Source organism: Mustela nivalis (genome assembly GCF_964662115.1).
Source record: "Mustela nivalis genome assembly, chromosome: 2".
In the NCBI taxonomy this organism is placed as follows: Eukaryota; Metazoa; Chordata; class Mammalia; order Carnivora; family Mustelidae; genus Mustela; species Mustela nivalis.
This window is the reverse complement of record NC_139021.1, coordinates 156,410,897-156,430,551: the sequence shown is the minus strand read 5'-3', so window position 1 is coordinate 156,430,551 and position 19,655 is coordinate 156,410,897. Positions and strand designations below refer to the sequence as shown.

The following is a 19,655-nucleotide window of genomic DNA, read 5'->3' as shown; positions in this document are numbered from 1 at the left end:
CTCACTGGAAAGGCAAATATATAATAAATGCAATGGACTAATCACTTTTAAAGCTAATACAAAGATTAAAAGGCAGAACCTGTGAAAAGAACTACTACTGCAATAATTAAAAGATAAACAAGGAAAAAAAAAAGATGTAAAATGTGACATCAAAAGTAAAATGTTGGGGGAACCTGGGTGGCTCAGTAGGTTGAGTGTCCTGACTCTTGATTTTGGCTCAGGTCATGATCTCAGGGTTGTGAGATCGAGTCCACTATCAGGCTCTGAGCTCAACAAGAAGTCTCGGCCCTCTCCGTCTTCTCTTCCCCCCCCTAGTTGTGTATGCCCTCACTCAAACAAGCAAATAAAACCTTTTAAAAAAAATGTTCGAGAGGAACAGAAATACTGAGCTTTAAAATGAGATCAAGGGATGCCTGGGTGGTTCAGTTGGTTAAGCAGCTGCCTTTGGCTCAGGTCGTGATCCCAGCGTCCTGGGATCGAGTCCCACATCAGGCTCCTTGCTCGGCAGGGAGCCTGCTTCTCCCTCTGCCTGCCATTCTGTCTGCCTGTGCTCACTCTCTCTCCCTCTCTCTCTCTGATAAATAAAATCTTTAAAAATAAAATAAAATAAAATGAGATCAAACTTAAGCTATCAATTTAAAATAGACTTGTAAGTTATTATATGCAAGCCTCATGGTAACTTCAAAGCAAAATCTTATAGTAAATGCACAAGATATAAAGAGAAATGAATATAAGCATATCCCTAAAGACATGAAACCACAAGAGAGCCAGAGAAGAAAAAAGGAACAGAGAAGAACTACAAAAATAGCCAGAAAATGACTAACAAAATGTTAACAAGCACATAACCTATTGGTAACTACTTTAAATATAAATGGACTAAATTCTCCTATCAAAAGACAAAGAGTGGCTGAATGGGGGAGGAGACCCATCTCTAAACTATGGACAAGAGATTTACTTCAGACACACACACAGAGAGAGAGAAAACGAAGAGATGGAACAAGATACTCTATGCAAATGGAAACCAAAAAAAGCGGAGTAGCTATACTTATATCAGACAAAGCACTTTAAAACAAAGACTGTGCTAAGAGACAAAGAAGAATGCTACAGAATGATAAAAGGTTCAATCCAATAGGAAGATAAACATTTTAAATATTTATGGACTTTGACTGCGTGGCTGCTTCAGTCAGTTTAGTGTCCCTCTCTCTCGGTTTCAGCTAAAGTCATAATCTCAGGGTCCTGAGATTAAGCCCCACATGCAGCTCCTCACGCAGCGTAGTATGTGATTCTCACCCTCCCTCTTCCCCCTCCCCCAACTCATGCACAAACCCTCTCTCTAAGTAAAATCTTTTAAAAAAAATTGATGAGCTCAACATAGGAGCACCTAAATATATAAAGCAAATACTAACACACTTAAATGGAAAAATAAACAGCAACACAATGACAGGGGACTTTAATAACCTACTTATATCAATGGATGACAGATCATTCACACAAAATCAATAGTCTGAAAACAAACATTAGACCAGATGGGCTTAACAGATTTTTAAAGAACATACCATCCAAAAGCAACAAAATATACATTTTTTTATTAAATATTTTTATTTATTTATTTGACAGAGAGAGGAAGAGATATCACAAGTAGGCAGAGAAGCAGGCAAGTAGGGGGGAGAAGCAGGTCCCATGCTGAGCAGAGAGACCGATGCGGGGCTCAATCCCAGGACCCTGAGAACATGACCTGAGTCAAAGGCAGAGGCTTAACCCACTGAGTCACCCAGGCACCCCAACAAAATATACATTCTTTTCAAGTACAAACAGATCCAAGATAGATTACATAACACATCATTTCCCAACATAAACCACAAAACAATTCCTAACAAATTTAAGAGCACTGAAATCATATCAAGCAACATTTCCAACCACATGGTATATCAGGAACTAATTACACAAGAAAACTGGAAAATTCACAAAAATGTGGAAATTAAACCATATGCTACTGAACAACAAATAGGTCAAAGAAGAAAATCAAGAGGAATTGGGGCACCTGGGTGGCTCAGTCAGTTAAGCATCTGCCTTCAGCTCAGGTCACGATCCCAGAGTCCAGCCCCACCCTGGGCTCCCTGCTCAGTTAGGAGTCTGCTTCTCCTTTCCCTCTGCCCCTCTCCCTTTTAGTATGCACATGTGCACATGCTTTCTCTCTCTCTCTCTCTCTCAAATAAATAAATTGTTTTTTAAAAAAAGAAATTAAAAAATACCTTGAGAAAGAAGAAATGAAAATGTAATAAACCAAAATTTATGGGATGCAGTAAAAGAAATTTTAAGAGGGAAGTTCACAGTGACAAATGCCTACTTCAAGAAACAAGAAAACAACCTACTGTACACTCAAAAGAAGATAAAGAGAACAAAACCCACAGTTAGTAGAAGGAAGGAATTAACAGAGATTGGAGCTGATAGAGACTAAAAAGACACCAGAAGGAAAACAAAAACCAATGCAATGAAGAGCTGGTTCTTTGAAAAGATAAGCAAAACTGACAAACCCTCAGCTAGCTAGACTCACCAAGAAAAAGAGAGAACTCAAATAAAATCAGAAAGAGAGAGATGAAAGAGATGTTATAACTGATACCACAGAAACACAAAGAGTAAGAGAAGGCTGTAAACAATTATGCGCCAGCAAACTAGAGCGCCTAGAAGAAATGGGTAAATTTCTATAAACAAAACCTACCCAAACTGAATCGTGATGAAATAAAAAATATATATGAACAGACTGATTACTAGTAGGGAAACCTAATCAGTAATCAATAACCTCCCAATGAACAAAGTCCAAGACTACAGAGTTTCACTGGTGAATTCTACCAAACATGCAAAAAACAATTACTACCAATCTTTCTCAATCTCCTCCAAAGACAGAAAAGGAGGGAACCCTTCTAAACTCATTTTAGGATACCAGCACTACCCTAATAACCAAAGCCAAGCAAGGATCCACAAGGAAAGAAAACTACAAGCTAATCACCCTGACGCACATAGATGAAAAAATCCTTAAAAAAATAATAGCAAACCCAATCCAATAATACACTGAATCATTCACCATGATCAAATGTGACTTACTTCAGTTTTGCAAGGACAGCTCAACATCTATAAAATCAGTCAATGTGACATACTACAACAGTTAACAAAATGAAGGATAAAAACCATATGATCATCTCTACAGATGCAGGGGAAACATTTGACAAAATTCAACACCCATTTATGATAAAAACTCTCAACAAAGCAGGCTTAGAGGGAACATGCCTCACCATAACAGAAGCTATATATGACAAGCCACCTACTAATTTCATACTCAATGATGAAAAGCTGAAAGCTTTTTTTTCTAAGACCAGGAACAAGACAAAGATACCCAGTCACTGTTCTCACTTTTATTCAACACAGTATTAGAAATCCTAGTCAGAACAATTAAGCAAAAAAAATAAAGGGTCAATTGGAAAGGAAAAATAAAACTATCACTATTTGCAGATGACACGATGTTACACAGACAGAACCCTGAATATTCCATAAAAAAACTATCTGAATAAATGAATTTGGTAAGGTTGCAGGATACAAATACACAAAAATCTGTTGCATTTGAATAAAAAAAAAAGAACTACCAAAAAGAAATGAAAACAATCCCATTTCCAACTGTACCAAAAAGAATAAAATACTTAAGAATAAATTTAACCAAAAGGATGAAATACCTATATCCTAAAAACAAGACATTAATGAAGGAAACTGAAGCAAGACACAAACAGAAATCTAGTCCATTCTCCTAACTGGAAAAATTACTATTGTTAAAATGTCCACAATGCCCTAGTCAATACAGAGAACATACAGATTCAATGCAATCCTTACCAAAATTCCAATAGCATTTTTCACAGCAACAGACTAATCCTTAAATGTGTATGGAAGTATAAAAAACCCTTAAGAGCCAAAGCAATCCTGAGAAAGAATACAGCTGGAGACATCATGCTCCTTGATTTCAAACTATACTACAAAGCTTTTAGTGATTAAGACAGTACTGTATTGGCATAAAAACAGACACAGATCAGAGGAACAGGAGAGCCCAGAAATAAACCTATGCATATACAATCAGTTAATTTGTGACAAGGAGCCAAGAACATACAACAGGGAGAGGACAGTCTCATCAGTAATTATTAGAAAAACTGGATGGCCTCATGCAAAAAATCAAACTTGACACCATCCTACACCATACACAAAAATTAACTCAAAATGGATTAAAGATCCATATATCAGATCTGAACCACAAAACTCCTAGAAGTAAACACAGGCAATAAGCTCCTTGACATCAGACTTGGTAATCATTTTTTTTTTAACCAGACACCAAGAGCAAAACAACAAAAGCAAAAATAAACAAGTTGGACTACATCAAACTAAAATGCCTCTGCACAGCAAAGGATACCATCAACAAAGCGAAAAGACAACTTACTGAATGGGAGAAAATATTTGCAAATACGTGTCTGAAAACGGGCTAATATCCAAAATTCATAAAGAACTCACAAAAGCAAAAAATCCCCCCAAATAATCCAATTAGAAAACGGGCAGAAAATCTGGAGAGACATTCTTCCAAAGAAGATATATAGATGGCTAACCATTATATGAAAAGATGTTCTACATCATTAATCATCAGGGAAATGCAAATCCCCAATCAGCTATCACTTCATACCCATTAGAATAGCTATTACCAACTAGAAATGTAGAAAGTATTGGCAAGGATGGGGAGAAAAGGAAACTCCTGTGCACCATTGGTGGAAATGTAAACTGGTGCAGCCACCATGGAAAAAGTATGGGGTGGGAGGAGAAACCACATTTACATAATATGAAACATACAGATACAATTATCATTAGCTGAATGAGGCAAACTTTCTCCCACCACAGCTACATCTTCTTCATGAGAAAAATGAGTTAACATATTTTTACATGAGTTTAGGGAGCTACTGCCCATTCTTTACATATCCTGCTTTGTCCTAAAGATAAATAAATGACCCTTATTATCACGAACATTTTGTAAGGAAACCATCTTTGAATACATTATTTTAGTTCTCGTACCCCAATATATACAGTATTTCCGAATATCATGTCACCTTTTCTGTCTGAAATGCAGGAGTCTATTCAACAATAAAAATCAACACAACAGTTTTTCTCAAAATATCGTTAATTAGAAGGCTCTCTAAAACCTTCTTATTTTACAGATATGGAAACCAAGATGCAGCGATTAAGTATGTTTACTCAAACCACACAGATAGAGTCATACGTGTACTAGAACCAGTGCTCCTCCCCCAAGGTTTTTCCTACTGCACACACTGCCTAAGATCGGTCTATTTTTTCTAAGACAAAGTATTTGGTAGTGCTGTTGGCAAAAAGCATACAAACGAGTATTTTTGCCACCCTATCCTACAGAATGTAGCAATAAATGTGGTAATGTGTAAATTGCCATCACCCACACCATTACACAAAGAAGCTGTAAATATATAAAAGTTCTGAACAGACCAAATACAATGCAATTTAAATTCCAGAGTGTAGAGTCATCATTCTTTATTACAAAAATATTTAAAAGAAACTATGTTATAATTTTAAGATTACATCTAAAAAACAAATTCTGTGACTCAGCTTCAAGATTTTTTTCAAGGGATCTATTATTTATTAAGCAAAGATGAAGGTCTTTGTTTCTTAGTCAATTCTCACAACCCTCCTAAACAGTATTTACTACTAATACTATTTCATATAACAATGAACTAAAATTAGTTCTCTCTACATCTCACAGCTGGTAAAGTGTGAAAATAAAATTCGTCCCCAGGTCTGCCTGATCCAAAGTCACATTTTTGTTGTTATATTCAAGTGCTTCCAGAATAGGCCTTAAAATGTGATGAACAATTGGAGAACTGATGAGAGGAATAAACTTGTGAATTCAAAATATATTTAACAACCCCTTCCATCCTATCAAGATACAATCTTTAAAGGGTTAGTTACTCTTTGGTACTATCTGACAAGCATGCAAATTCATGTCTAAAATTATTTTTGTACATTACGCATTTCTCTGGAAGTAAAAATGTTCCTCATGTAATGTGGTGTTTTAAAAAGAAAAGACTCAATGGTTAACTTCAAGAATGGTTGCAACTTTTAATTTTTTAAAATTCATAAATGGACAAAAGACAGAAGAGACAAAACTATTTGCATTATATCAAAATAAAATTGTTTTCTAGATTTAATATAAACAATGATGCAAACAGAGCAAAAAAACATTCACTAGAAAGGAAAAAGACTTCACTGAACATGTATGCTTCACTACTGAACTGTCTAGTTAGTATCAATCTTTTAACTATGACCACGATTATTTCAACTTCTGAAGTCATTCTTATCTCCATGGGCTTCTGAAGATACCTGTTTTCCCCTGGACTAAAATACAGGTATCTCCCACTTTTCAGAAGCTTGCATTACACCATCTTGCTTTTATGAAAAACAGCAAAAAGTGAAACAGCAGTCAGCATCTGTTTCACAGCAAGCTGGTACAGAGGGAGTGTGCACCCTGAGCAGCCAGAGTGGAACCACCAAGTTCCTTCCCTTGAACTACCCTCAGCATCAAGCCACCCTAAGTTTGAATTTTTATCTGTGAGCTGCTGTACTTTATCTCAACTTATTTCTTGCATTCATTAACAAGATGAGTCCCAGGGTATCAGAAAAACCTAGGACAGCTTATTTCTTGGGTCTGGGAATGAGCAGAATATTCTCCATATAAATAATAGGTAACTGCTTCTTTGCTCTATACCATTTCAGCTCACTGAAGGTTTCATAGTAACGCTCTACTTTCAGGTAAGAGGGAAACCTGCATATGCATACATTCATTTTAAAAGTTAATTCAGGGCGCCTGGGTGGCTCAGTGGTTAAGCCGCTGCCTTCGGCTCAGGTCATGATCTCAGGGTCCTAGGATCGAGTCCCGCATCAGGCTCTCTGCTCAGCAGGGAGCCTGCTTCCTCCTCTCTCTCTCTCTGCCTGCCTCTCTGCCTACTTGTGATTTCTCTCTGTCAAATAAATAAATAAAATCTTAAAAAAAAAAAAGTTAATTCAGTTTCCTTCTTAATTTGATGCATTTCCAAACATATATCATTTTACACACACACACACACACACACACACACAAAAGAAACATAAAAGAGATGGAGCTGTATAGAGCTGAGAAGAAAGATGAGTGAAAACTGCATCATGAAAAAACAATTTACTCATTCCTAAAAGAACATTCTTGGCAGAATCCTAGGCTGCATTACTGGACCAAATACCTGAAGATTCTGCATATTCTGCCATCTGAGCGCAAATATCCTTTAAGCATCAAGTTTTAAAGTGTACTACTTATTTCATACTCCAGTCAAACATAACAGCAACAGTACCATTAATATTACTGCTTATACTTCTGTTCTTGAGTCACAAAAATCAGACACTGATAGCAACACAATTTGACAACAGATCCTTCCTTTCTGGTTTTCCTTTTTTTTTTTTTTTAATTTTTTTATTTGACAGAGATCACAAGTAGGCAGAGAGGCAGGCAGAGAAAGAGAGGAGGAAGCAGGCTCCCCGCTGAGCAGAGAGCCAGATGCAGGGCTTGAGCCCAGGACTCTGGGATCATGACCCAAGCCGAAGCCAGAGGCCTTAACCCGCTGAGCCACCCAGGTGCCCCTCTGGTTTTCCTTTTTTAAGATTTTATTTATTTATTTGACAGAAAGAGATATCACAAGTGGGTAGAGAGGTAGGCGGGGTGGGGGGGAGAGCGGAGAGCCTGAAGCAGGGCTCCACCCCTCATGCTCTGAGCTGAAAGGAGAAGCTTAACAGACTGAGCCACTCAGGTGCCCCTCCTTTTTTTTTCTTAATACAGCACATATTTTTACCTGCAAGTGGATATTCATATTCCTCAAAACAGCGGATTTCATCTGGATTACTTGTTAAACAGTATCTGACAAAATATGGATTAGGTATTTTTACCTAAACATCTTTATACAGTTTTAAAAATAACTGTTCAATGTCTGAGAGGTAATAAACATTAACCACTTAACAAGAGCACACTTATCATTTTTTTCCAAAGTAAAGCTTAAATCCTTAGAAAAGGAGAGAAAAGAAAGGTAAAAAATGTCTGGGTCATCAACATCTCTCATCCCGTCTTTGCCACAATTTCAGTTTATTTTTTTAACCAATGTACCTACGTTAGAATAACTTCTGCATTAATACACATTTTCTTGCCTTTAAAAAAAAGATTTATTTGAGAGAAAGCGCAAGCGGGGCAGTAGGGCAGACGGAGAAGCAGACTCCCTGCTGAGCAGGGAGCCAGATGTGGGACTGGATCCCAGGATCCTGGGATCATGACCTGAGCTGAAGGCAGATGCTTAACTGACTGAGCCACCCCTGCGTCCCATTTCCTTGCGTTTAAAAGATCGAAATCTGTAGATAATTTAATCTTCTTAGTAGTTTAACAGTCTTGATCAACCAACTCACTCAAGGTTAGACTGTAAACTATGTGGCCTACTGTCTTAACAGAAAAATTAAGTCCCTCCGTTTTATAGCTCCTGACAACTCCTACCTAGCTTTCTCACCTAATACGGAAAATTCTAATTTCTCTTCTCTGTCTTTTGTCCCTTTATGAATGTACTCTTGCCTTGCACCAATAAAATGTACTAATCTTTGATATAAAGATATATTAAGATTAAACAGAAGTTCTTTGCCTAAGGAGAAAGGGACCAAAAGGAGCATGATTTAGATAAGATTATATGTTGGTAGCCATAGCAATGGGTCTTGAAACGGTTTTCAGCAGATATACATGTGGATTTGTGACACTCGGCATGTCTATTTTAACATGCCAAAATCTATTTTAATAAACCCAAGCAGTTATATATAGTATACACACAAGAAAATTAGTTGTACAAGTCTCACATGGAAAACAACTTTATCACTTCAACCGTACTTCTTTTAAAAAAGTCAATAAAGCAAAAATTCTAGTACCTCCTAAAAAATTGTTGGAAATTAACCCATGTTACTTATTTTTATTCTGACATTTTCTCTTTCTAGAATAGAAACCAATCTAGATAAAGTAGCTAACACAGTATCATAAAAATATTACTGCCATAGGCAATTTACCAATAGGTAAATAAGTAAAATTTTAGTACACTGGCCATTGAACATAGGTGATATGTTAAGCAAATCATTTTAGAAGATGTGTCAGTTGTATTAAACACTCACAGAAAAATAACCAGCTTAAAGGGTTTTTTAAACATTCCCAAAGATTTATGGACTGCTTAATGCCTGCCCATAATTAAAGTATCACTGTACTGTGATCAGGATAAGCTAATCAATAGTCATTTATACAACTGAACTTTCTCCACTTCCTTACTAGCTGAATGAAAATTCACATAACCTAACACTTGTGATGAAATTATTTATATCATTAATCATTCACTTAAAAAGCCTCATTTCAACAAGCACATAGACAAACATATATGTTCCTCTCATGTTTTTATTCTTAGTAAAGGCAAGGAACTTCACATTTTATTTTGATGGGAATTTCTCCCCATTACTTTTGTCACAATCTTCCTATATCTATTACTAGAAGCATTTTATCAAGATCAGTGATGTCTGAATTACCAAACAGCATATTTTCCTTAAAGATTCCTTTTAAGTATTCTCTACATCCAACGTAGGGCTCGAACTTACAACCCCACGATCAACAGTCGCATGCACTTCCAACTGAGCCAACCAGGTGCCCCCAAAACTATGTATTATTTTTAAAATTTGCCAAATCGCTCCTTCCTTTTCTCAGTAGTCACACACAACTCAACTTCCCTTTTAAACACACATTTTAAAATATTTATTGCCAACTACACCAAATCTAAGTCACAGAATGTTAAAACTGAGAAGGCATTTGGCTAAAGTCCAAGAATCCTAAATCCTGACCCCTAGTCTGCTTTACTCTGCTTGCCCCTCCACCCTCCCCCCCCCCCAACCTCTGAGCTCTCTGAGGATATGAATAGAAGAAAAGGCCAGGCACCTACACACTGTTATTAAAAGGCTTTTGTTAACAAACTTCAAAGTGCCTTGGACTAGGCCAGTCCACATGGAAGGCTCATCAAGCTTAAAGCCCAGAATGAGTATCACTTAGACAGCTTTTCCTCTGTCAGCCTATGCTCAATTCTCAGCCAATGATTAGAAGAAAGGCCAGTCTAGCAACATACGAAGAAAAACTAAGCCAGTGGAAATATTCAGCTCAGAAACCTACTTAGCTCTGAATACCACCCACAAAACTAAAAAACCAAGAAGAATGAAGAAAGCCAAACAGGATGATAATGCTAAAGAGAAAGGGGCAAGGCATTCCAGGATAGAGAATTGAAAGAGTAATTATGTTACTTACGATTTATGGTAAGATAATGGGGAGAGAAAGAGAAAGCAAAATTCTTTAATATAAATAAAATAAGCAATTAGAAGTTATAAACAAAGAAAAAGGAGCAATGTGATAGAACCAAATAGAAAAGTCTAAAAAGAGGGCATATGCTTGAATGTTTAAGATTAAAGAGCACAGGCTTTTGAATTCCACTCCTGGGTCTACCACTCTTTAGCTCAGTGATCATGAATGAAATCTTTAATCTTCCCAAATCTGTTTCTCCACCTGTATAACAGATAGTAACATCAAAGGGATATCGTTTGGCACTGCGGAAAAGCTCAGTATCTGTTAGCTTTTTAAGGAATTAGTAAAACAACAAAAACTTGTCTTCTCCACAGAGAATTTATTTCTTTAAATTTACAATGGGGATAGGGTTGGCAAGGAGGAGACCATACTATCTGAAAGTCTGCCAAGAGAGATTCAATAGTAAATATAATGCCTGGGATTTTTATCAAAATAATCCAGTGGGAATAAAATATTGGCCATTAGTTCTCATTCTTTCTATTTTCACGTATGTTTGAAATTTTCCAAAATGAAAGGTTTTTTTAAAATTCCTTTCTCTTTAATTAATACGGTTGAAAAAATAAGTCCTAGCATCCTTTATACCTTTGAGAAATCATGAATTTAAAAAGAGAGAATAGAGGTACAGAGACAAATGCCTACAAATGACCTAGAAAATATGCCTACATTGATTGTGAGGAAGGAAAGTATCAAGGAAGGAAAGTATCCAGGCAGGAGCCTACGAATTCCCATACAATGGAGACAATTAAAAAAAAAAAAAAAAAAAACATGAAAAACCAGCATGCATCATCAAAGTGCCCATAAACGTGTCTCAGTTTGGGGCGCCTGGGAGGCTCAGTGGGTTGGGCCACTGCCTTCGGCTCGGGTCATGGTCTCGGGGTCCTGGGATTGAGTCCCGCATTGGGCTCTCTGCTCAGCGGGGAGACTGCTTCCCTTCCTCTCTCTCTGCCTGCCTGCACTCTGCCTACTTGTACTCTCTGTCAAATAAATAAAATCTTAAAAAAAAGAAAAAGTCTCAGTTTAACAAAGTCAACAATTCTTCTACATACATTGTACACTTATTTTTGAAATTCATATAAACCAATATTTATGTATGTATGTATGTAATCTCTACACCCAACATGGGGCTCAAACTCATGAGCCCAAGATCAAGAATCGCGCGCTCCTGACTCAGCCAGCCAGATACCCCTAAACCATTAATTCTAAACATATGAGCAGAGCATGCTTATATTAAATTAGATGTAGGGGTACCTGGGTGCTCAGTCAGTTAAACGTCTGCCTTGGGCTGAGGTCATGATCCCAGGCTCCTGGGATCCCGTGCTCAGTGGGGCACCTGCTTCTCTCTTTACTTCTCTGCCCACTGCTCTACCTACGTGTGCTCTCTCTGCCAAATAAATAAATAAAATCTTCTCTAAAAATAAATAAATAAATTACATGTGAATTCAGTTATAAAAAAAATACATACATTTCACATTTTCACAAATAAGATTTTCTTTCACCAAGCAAAATATACCTTATAAGTCCTTTTAAAATTAGTTTTTCTTCCTGTTCACAATATGAGTTTAGAAGAGGGAGAATAGGCTTTTACGTTCTGGAAACCTCTAAAAAGCCAACTAGCTAGTAAGAGAAACATACACAATAATCACTTATTAATGATGATAAAATGACTGATATTATGCTAACAGTAAAATCAAGTAACAGTCACAGACTATCTAGTATTACTAATGAGAATGAAAATGCTCATCACACAACAGTTTTCCATTAACAGCAGCTTTCATAAGTTAATACTAGTGTTCACATCTTCTAACCTAAACATAAGTACGGATGTGTTAATATATTTAACAGTGGTGGAAAACTACTATGTAACTTCATACAGCAATTGCAGGAAGTTAAATAAGTTTGCTCTGGAAGAGTTCAATTCTGTGTTTTACTTTTACCTGATAAGTTAGGTAAATATTTCAAACGTTAAAAATATCACACAATTATTTCTATGGATAAGAGGAAGCATTTATGGTAAGGGAAATCCCCTGATTGCTTCAATAAAAGTTATTACTCAATGTCTCCCAACTGACCAATTATTTTTTTAAATAATCATCTTATATTCCTACATTCCTAAATAAAGGCAATAAAACAGTGCACGTGGGGCACCTGGGTGGCTCAGTGGGTTAAAGCCTCTGCCTTCGGCTCAGGTCATGATCCCAGGGTCCTGGGATCGAGCCCCAAATTGGGCTCTCTGCTCCGCGGAGAGCCTGCTTCCTCCTCTCTCTCTGTTTGCCTGCCTCTCTGCCTACTTGTGATCTCTCAAATAAATAAATTTAAAAATCTTAAAAAAAAAAAAAACAGTGCATGTGAAAGGGTTTTTTTTTTTTTTAAATATAAAATGTTCTATGTAGATATAAAAGATGGTGACATCAGTAATTTAGATTTTCCCAAAGCTTTCTATATGTCAAGTTTTGGACAATTTGTTTACTCCCCTACCTTATTACACTCACCAAAAACCTTATAAGACAACTTTGTTTCTACAGGATCCAGGTCAAACTTCGTTAAAAAAAAAAAAAAAAAAAAAAACACAAAAACACAAAAACATACACACACAAAGAACTGTGATGGACTAACTTCCTAACTTCTAATGATTTAGAAGTTATAATACTCCCTTATTTCAAATGGTAAAGTACAATTACAAGTTTTTGAATACAACTGAGAGATGCAACTGAGTACTTTCTTCCTATTTAGTATAAAACATCTCACACATATTGTTTCCAAATACCAAAACTTCAAATAGAAGTCCATAAATTACTGTTACATACTTTTTTTCTTGTAGCCATTCCCTATGACTTATCCTGCTCTTACAATTCAAAAATACAAATTACCCAAAACTGGATTATAAGAACTTCATTATCATTCAGTTACTCAACAAACACTGGCTTTACACATGTAACTTCCTTGGACCACATAATATTCAGAAAAGTGATTATGTGATAAATCAAAAGAACACATATTTGTCTCTAACAAAAGAATGTGGAACAAAAGGAAAAAAAAATATAAAAAATCATTATAAGGGGCCAACCATACAGCCTTCCTAATATACCCCTCATAATCCATTAAGGATTCTCAGACTAATTCTCCCACCTACCTCCTAAGAGTCTCAATTTCATCCTTAAGACATTATTACACCTGATATGTAACACCAAATCTAATTCAAAAATCTGAGAAACTCACAAGAATCAAGTCTTTTAAAACAATATAGTTTAGCACCAGAAAATAAATTCACACAGTAACTTGTAATGAGTAAATATAAACTATCAAGTATCTAAGTTTCATAAAATGCAACCAAAAGATACAATCTTAAATTTCAAAAATACTATTATATAAATTTCTCTCACTACTCAAATCTGGATGAGTCAGACAAAATGTCTACATAAAGGTATCCCTCTGTACTCAAACTTTTGTTACTTACTATTCAAAACTCAAGCACAGAACAGATTTAAATAATGTGGTTTGCCACGTTATCTGAATCTGACATATGAACCCTCACTACAGAAAGGTAGAATTTCAAAGATCTGGATAGCGAAGTCTATCTGTGCTGTGACACACAACTCTATCATTTGGTGTCCCTGGCTGGCTCAGTCAGTAGAGTATGCAACTCTAGATCTTGGGGTTGTGAGTTCAAGCCCTGTGATGGGTGGAGAGACTACTTTAAAACAACAACAATACTGGGGTGCCTGGGTGGCTCAGTGGGCTCAGCCTCTGCCTTCGGGTCAGGTCATGATCCCAGAGTTCTGGGACTGAGCCCTGCATGGGGCTCTCTGCTCAGCAGGGAGCCTACTTCCTCCTCTCTCTCTGCCTGCTTCTCTGCCTACTTGTGATCTCCATCTGTCAAATAAATAAATAAAATCTTAAAAACAAACAAACAAAAAAACACAACACAGGAGCACCTGGGAGCTCAGTCGGTTAAGCTTCCAACTTTTGGTTCTGGCTCAGGTCATTGAGATCAAGTCCTGCATGGGGCTCTGTGCTTATCACAGAGTCTCCTTGAGATTCTCTCCCCCTCCCTCTGCAAAACTCCGCATGCTCTCTCTAAATACAGCATTTTTTTTAAAAACCACCATATTCATAATTCATATAAAAGATATTAAAGCAAGCCCTTCCAGTTATTCTAGTTCTCTCCTATCAATCCACTACTATACACATTATTCCTTTTACAAGGTATTTTAAAGTTTCCTTCTGGTCTGTAATTATTTTTAAATTGAGAGTTTAAGAAAAATATTTGTAAATCATACACTGATGTGGGTCTAGTGACCAAAATATACTCACATCTCAACAATAAAAAACCAAATAACTCAGGGGCGCTCAGTAGGTTGAAGCCTCTTCAGCTCAGGTCATAGTCTCAGGGTCCTGGGATCGAGCCCCACATCGGGCTCTCTGCTTGGTGGGAAACCTGCTTCTCCCTCTCTCTCTGCCTGCCTCTCTGCCTACTTGTAATCTCTGTCTATGAAATAAATAAATAAATAAATAATCTTAAAAAAAAAAAAAAAACCTCACCTTTAAAATTAGTTAGAGATCTGAATACACATTTCTCCAAAGATACACAAATAGCCAAAAAACATGTGAGAAAGTGCTCAACATCACTGGTCATTAGGGAAATGAAAATAAAAACCACCATGAGATACCACTTCAGACCTACCCAGTAAAACAGCTACCATCAAAAAGACATCAATAACAAATGTTGGCAAGGGGGTAAAGAAAATGGAATCTTCTTTCATTGCTGGTGGGAATATAAAATACTGCATGCAGCTGCTTTGGAAAACAGTTTGGCATTTCCTCAAAAACTTAAGTTATCATGTGACCCAGCAATTTCTCTTAAGTATATACATCCAAGAAAAGTGAAAACAAATGTTCATAGCAACATAATCCCAACAGGCAAAAAGGGAAACAATCCAAATGCCCATCAACTAATGGATAAACAAAACACAGTATGTCTATACAATGCAGTATTATTTAGCCATGAAAACACTAAGTGCTGATAAATGCTACATGAATGAATCTTGAAAACATGCTAAGAAGGCAGACACAAAAGATGATGTATTGTATGATTACATCTATTTGAAATACTGAAGGTTGACAAATCCACAGGAACAGAAAGCAGACTGGGGATGCCAATGGCCGGGTGCAGATGGAATGGGAAATGACTGCTAACAGGTTTGGGGTTTCTTTTTCTGGCAATGAAAGTGTTCTGGAATTATACAGTGATGTTTGGATATAGCGAATAAACTAAAATCACTGAACTGTATATTTTAAAAGGGTGAATTTTATGGCACGTAAACTATATTTCAACTGAGAAAAGAAAAATTTTAGGGTATCGTTCACTGTACTTGGGATACTTCCTGCATGCAAGAGACAATACAATGAACTTAAGTTCACATTGGAATTATCCCCAAAACAATGTGCTGCTGTAAGGAGCAGTAAAAGAATTTTTTAAATGTACGCAGAGTAATTTAGAGGGTAGTGATGGTAGTTAAGTTTTTAACCTGAAACAACAAAAACAACAGCTTTGTTTATTCACATCTACCCAATATCCAGATTCCATACAGCAGATGGGTAGACATAAAGAAAGAAAGAAGAGATTCTGAGGCGTATCAAAACAAATCAAACCCCTTTGCTGGGCTTCTTAGCCAGTTTGCAAAACAGGAAAAAAAAACCAATCTCATTATTTAACATATACTTTTATTTGCCACAAAAGATACTTTCCAGCTGTTTCCAAATACCAAATGCAACCTCTAAGGATCAAAATTTGTCAATTTTAAGGATGTTCAAAGAATATATATGCCACTGATTTTAGGCAATTCCAAAAATACATTTTGTGCAATGGAATATAGTATAGCCTCCGGTGAGTTTACCTAAAAAAGATACTGTTTTTGGATAACAACATCATTCCTGTCAAGACTATGTGAAAAACAGTATGTGTCAATGTTGAGTTCCACAATGAAATCGTCAAATAAAGGAAACATTCCTTTCCTAAGGAGAGAAATGCACTGGAAACCCCAATATGGCTAACAAAGAGGCCCCACTTTTTTAACCTGTGTTAGAAAATCCTACAGCCTGGGGCACCTGGGTGGCTCAGTGGGTTAAGCCTCTGCCTTCGGCTCAGGTCAGGGTCCTGAGGTCGAGCCCTGCATCAGGCTCTCTGCTTGGTGGGGGCCCTGCTTACCTCCCCCCTGCCTGCCTCTCTGCCTACTTGTGATCTCTGCCTGCCAAATAAATAAATAAAATCTTTAAAAAAAGAAAGAAAGAAAATCCTACAGCCTATCTTTGCAAACCTATCATCTATCCATCTCCTACAAGAATCATGGTCTGCAGTTTAAACAGTTTCAACTCATTCTTGTCCTTTGCCACTTTTGCTTAGTTGTTTCTCATGACAGGAATGCCTCTTACATATTCATCAAAATGAAGCAAAAATCTGCCTCCTTGTTGATGAAGCCTTCCTACATCATTTCAAGGGTTTTCTTTCACTTCTAAACATGCCTAGCACTTGCTTGCACCACAGTATGGCACATTTTGCCTTGTACTATAAATGAATACACTGTATCTTCTCGAAGTACTAAAAGTTCTTGAAGGTTAGCATAGCTTTTGTCTGCCCACAATGCCAGGTACAAATTTAAATGAAGTACTTACCTAACTGCCTTTCCTTTCTAAAAACACCACTAATACAAGTAGCTAAATAATTAGATGGATGCTCTGAAGTGGCAAGTCTCCAGACACTAAACACCTAATCCTCACTAAAAGAAATTACAGGCCATCCAGTATAGCCATAAGGCAGGGGGGGAAAAAAAAGACATTATTCAGAGGCTTCCTAGAAGTGCTCTGGCTACAAGCACATTGGAGGGAATCAGGGCAATTTGAAATAACTCTGTGTTAAGTCAAAAAGACTTACTGTGCTCTCCTTTTTCTGCCAAAATAAGTACGCTGAAATCAACACAACTTTCCCTACCTTGGGAAGAGCTTTTTGAGAATACAGCAAGGATGAGGAGCAGCCAAGCAATAGGTCACATCACACCAAGATCCAGAACCTCGATCTTCCTGGAATATGGACCGCCAGAGTCCCAGAGGACACCTCAATAATCACCGGGGTACCAAACACCCATATTGATCACAATCACTGCCTGAAACTGCTACTGACTACAATTCAACTAAAATATAATAATGGAAACACAAACACCTCCACAATCCTGATGCACCCCACCACACAGTCCCCCAAAATAGAATTAAATTTTGGAAATAAATGAGAATTCATTTTTAACCCAAAGACTGCTATAAATTAAGTATCATTTAGAAACCAAATGACCCTAAAGTACTAAGATAATCAGTCAACAGAATCAAATAGGTTAACTGTTCAGAACCAATCTCATTAAAATAAATGAGGAATTATTACGTTTGATAGGGACAAACAACATAGTTGCCTTTTGCATTTTATCAGAATCACTACTAGCCTTTTTAAGTATAGAAAGTTAACACTACTACTGATTTATTTAGAACTTTCCTCTTAAAGAAATTACATGTAACAAAAGAGAAAATAGGAAACCAAATTGATTTTAGCTGCAAGACTATCAACTATGTATTACTGATCTGCACTCTGAATTTCCTGAACTTTCCTAACTTCGAAGTGGAAATTTGGAGTTAAAAGTGTGCTAAAGAAACTGATAACCAGATTAAAATCCCCCTTCACAAAACAAATCAAAATTTGATATTCAATTCAGTTATTTACAGAATTTTGTTAGTCATCAAGGGAAGGGGGGGGCACCACCCTGTCAAGCAGCATTAACTTACTACTAACACTAGCAATGACTGATAAAAAGGGGGCCTGAGGCAGAAGGCAAGGATTCAAAGCAAACAGAATTAGAATAAGATAAACAACTCATTAAAACCATCTGAACTAAAGTAAGAGCAACTTAGGAAACCTACAGGGTTACAGTCAATTTCAAACCTTTTAAAAACTAAAAAGCCCTACCAAAAAAGCCAATCTCAAAAAAAGGTGAACCAAATACAAGAACTAAAAATTCTTCAAATTTCAGGATTTTATAGTCTTAATTCTGAAAGCTCGTTAATTTCACACTGTGCAAAACGTGCACACCTTCATAAACTCTTTCATATGATGGTTACAACTAATAATTCAAAAAGAGCTTAATCTGATGTAACATTTTAGCAAATGTAGGGTAGATTTGAAAAAAATACAAGCTGAGACAGAGTAAATGATAACTGATAGCCAAAAGGCTTTTTGGAAGGCAGAGCTGAGCTTGGATTGGCAGGAGGGAAATTTTAAAATTTATCCACAAGTCAACTTACACCAAAAATTGTTTCATGCCTTTATTACTTACACAAGCATGTTTTAAAAATGTACTTTAAACCTGTGGACAACCAAAATGATACCAGATACCTAAGGCAAGATATCTTGTTGTCTATGTTAATTTTGATGTTACAGTCTTAATCCTTAACAAAATTCACATATATTTTCAAAATGAAACACTGCAAAAATGGAAAGGCTTATATTCTCTAGGTAAAGGTTACCTTATGTTTCACTTACTTAAAGTTTCAGTTTTGCTTTTTAACCTATTACAGAAGACATCTCTTGTGGGACATTGTAAAGGGCATACCCTCCTGTCAAGCCAGAAAGCTCAAACACAAAGACACAGAGCTAACCAAGTGCTGTAATTCTTCCAAACTGAGCCTCTCCACACCCCCTCCACCCTTCCCCCCAACAGATATGTCTATTAAATCAGTGTCTGTTCTCCCCCTCGCACAACAAAGAGAACTTCTCACCGCATGAAATTGCCGCTGAATGGACACCAGAAAGCAGGATTTGCATAATTCCTTCCAACGAAACCCAGTCGGGAAGGAGGGGATGAGGGGCCCAAGCGTACGGATAGAAATCTCCTAGATTCGGCTGGGGAAGACCTGGTTCCCAAGAATATTCCCTACCGGGAGGGGGGTTGAGGAAGGGGGAAAGGGGCTGGAATTCTACGCCTCCCCAAGACTGGGCCTGGGGGACGGAGGAGCAGGAGAAAGCATTTCCCCACAGAGCAGCAGCACCGAAGCAAAGATGGGGAAATAACAATGCTGGAGGACAGGAGAGTCAGACACAAGGATGGACTGGGGCTAGGGGGCGGCGGGCGGAGCGGAG

At 37.1% G+C, this 19,655-nt stretch overlaps 1 protein-coding gene across 12 annotated transcripts in view; it reads right to left on the bottom strand.

Annotated features, from left to right (window-relative positions):
• The window catches only part of LCOR (ligand dependent nuclear receptor corepressor), a 138,520-nt gene that overhangs the window by 117,614 nt on the left and 1,251 nt on the right, over positions 1–19,655 (bottom strand). The window lies entirely within an intron of this gene.